Genomic DNA, 3049 nt, shown 5'->3' with positions numbered 1-3049 from the left:
TGTAGTTGTGGTATGTTCTGATGGCTGTTGTATTGGTTGTGATGAGTTGGTGGGTTGGACATCAGGGTAAACAGATGTGTAAGTTTGTGGATCAGTATTTACCAAGATCTATTTTACTAACTGAGGAATCTGTAAGGGTCTCTGAACTTGTTTCTTATTGTCAGCATTTAACACATCATTAAAAGCCCTTTCTGCAAGCTTAAAGGGTAAAATTAAATCACTGGTAGGTTGGGGTTCATCAGCACAACAGACAGTATATTTAAGCTGACAAAATCTAGCAAAGTATACTACATTCCTATCCTCTGTCATCCACATACCGAGAATGTAGGATTCTTCTCCCAAGTCCTTCATGTTGAAGTTCTTTGATAGCCATACTTTGACTGATTGTAGCATCGGTATATCATTTCTTATAAGCAGTATGTCATCCACATACAATACAAGAAATGTTATCGCGCTCCCACTAACCTTCTTGTAGACACATGGTTCATCTATGTTTTTGATAAAACCAAACTCTTTGATTATCTCACCAAAACGGATGTTCCATCTACGAGAAGCTTGCATTAAACCATATATGGTTCACAGCAGCTTACACACTAGGTGTTCATTTCCCTTGGAAAGAAAACCCTCTGGCTATGTCATATACACTTCCTCCTCAAGTTCCCCATTGAGGAAGGCCGTTTTCACGTCCATTTGCCAGATCTCATAGTCGTAGTAAGCAGCAATCGCAAGCAAAATCCGAATTGATTTTAACAGGGCTACAGGCGAAAAAGTTTCATCAAAGTCAATCCCTTGCCTTTGTTTGAATCCTTTTGCCACGAGCCTGGCCTTATAGGTCTCCACCTGGCCATCTGCTCCAATCTTTCTCTTGTATACCCACTTGCACCCAATAGGCTTAACACCTTCAGGCGCCTCAACCAGAGTCCATACTTGGTTGGTATACATAGATTCCATTTCGGATTTCATGGCATTATGCCATTTCTCTGAGTCAACACTACTCATAGCCTCATTATAGGTCACAGGGTCCATCATCAATGATTGAAAACTCATAGCCATTCTCAATTACAAGGCCATAATACCTCTCAGGTTGGCGAAACACTCTCCCTGTCCTACGAATGGGCTGTTCCATAGAAGGTTGTTCAGTCTGAACAGGTGTTTCCACTTGATCCGTAGTAGTTTGTGCTTCTTGAACTTCATCAAGTTCAATTTTGCTCACACTGTTTCCTTCAAGGATAAACTCCTTTTCCAAGAAAGTAGCATGTCTGGAGACAAACACCCGATGATCGGTATAAAAGTAATACCCCAAAGTCTCCTTAGGATATCCCACAAAATTACATTTTACGGATCGAGATTCCAACTTATCTGGGTCAACTTTCTTGACATAAGCTGGACATCCCCAAATCTTAACGTGTTTAAGACTTCGGTTTCCTTTCTTTCCATATCTCATATGGTGTTTGAGGAACAGATTTGGAAGGCACCTTATTCAGTAAATATGCTGAGGTTTCCAATACATAACCCCATAGGAATACTGGAAGATTCGCATTGCTCATGCATGGACCGAACCATGTCTAACAAAGTTCGAATTCTCCTTTCAGGTACCCCATTTAACTGTGGAGTATATGGAGGAGTCCACTGGGAGACTATACCATTTTCTTTGAGATAATATAGAAACTCTCCATTCAAGTATTCACCACCTCGATCTGATCGAAGAGTTATAATACTGTGTTTGGTTTGTTTCTCCACTTCATGTTTATATTCTTTGAACTTTTCAAAGGCTTCAGACTTGTGTTTCATTAAATACACATATCTGAATCTAGATCTATCATCTATGAAAGTAATGAAGTATGAAAATCTACCCATGGCTTGCGTAGATATTGGTCCACATACATCTGTGTGTACCAATCCTAGCAAATCTGCAGCCCTCTCTCCATGTCCACTAAATGGAGATTTGGTCATTTACCCAATAGACAAGACTCGCATGTAGGATATGATTCAAAATCAAAGGGGTCAAGTAACCCTTCCTTATGCAATGTCCGCAGTCTATTTTCACTAATATGACCTAGCCTACAGTGCTATAAATAGGTCAGATTTTCATCATCTCGTTTTTTTTTATTAGTTTGTTCAATCTGAAGTAAATCGTGCTCTACGTCACATACATACAGACCATTATTTAAAATGCCATGTCCAAAAGAACATTATCTCTAAGGATAGAACATTCATTATTCTTAATAATAAATGAAAAACCATCCACATCCAACATAGGAATAGAAACAATATTCCTCACAATAGAGGGAACGTAATAACAATTATTCAAAATAATAGTCTTGCCCGTAGGCATATGTAAACTAAATGATCCTACAGATATGGCCGCAACCCTTGGTCCATTGCCCATACGTGGAATCACCTCATCTTTTTCAAGAGTCCTACTTCCCTTTAGTCCTTGCAACAAATTGCAAATATGAGAATCACAGGCGGTATCTAATACCCAAGTAGAAATTTGACCTAGTGACATATTAACTTCGATCATGAACATGCCTGAATTAGTAGCGGTAGTCTTACTACCCTTCTTCTTCTTCTTCAATTCTGCAAGGTAAACCTTGCAATTCCTCTTCCAGTGCCCAACTTGTTACAGTGAAAACAAACAGCTAAATTAGGACCAGTCAACTTGTGAGCATCTAGTATGCTCCGGAGTGATAGTACAGAAGACATGACGAATATAGTAAATCTGTAAATGATAAACACATAACAACACTTAGCAAATATTCAATTTCATTTCAAAACACTATATGAATCGGGTCTTTATTCATAAGTGTCTCCCACTAGTTTATCTAATTTTTTCAACCCCCTAAGTGAAAATTAAGCATTCATAATGCTAGTGGGAATAGGGATCCTACATTCCATCACACAACCTCGGCTGTGGCATGAAACGTCATGTGATGTTCAATAGGTAGACAACTCTTGTCAATTACATCTTATGTTATTCCCTAATATAAGTTTAGCCTGTTGAATAATTGAGTCACGACTGTGGCACGACAAACTCAATATTCTAAGT

The sequence above is a fragment of the Apium graveolens genome, chromosome 3 (assembly GCF_009905375.1).
Source record: "Apium graveolens cultivar Ventura chromosome 3, ASM990537v1, whole genome shotgun sequence".
NCBI classification, from domain to species: Eukaryota; Viridiplantae; Streptophyta; class Magnoliopsida; order Apiales; family Apiaceae; genus Apium; species Apium graveolens.
The sequence above is the reverse complement of the archived record's forward strand: the minus strand, read 5'-3'. Positions refer to the sequence as shown.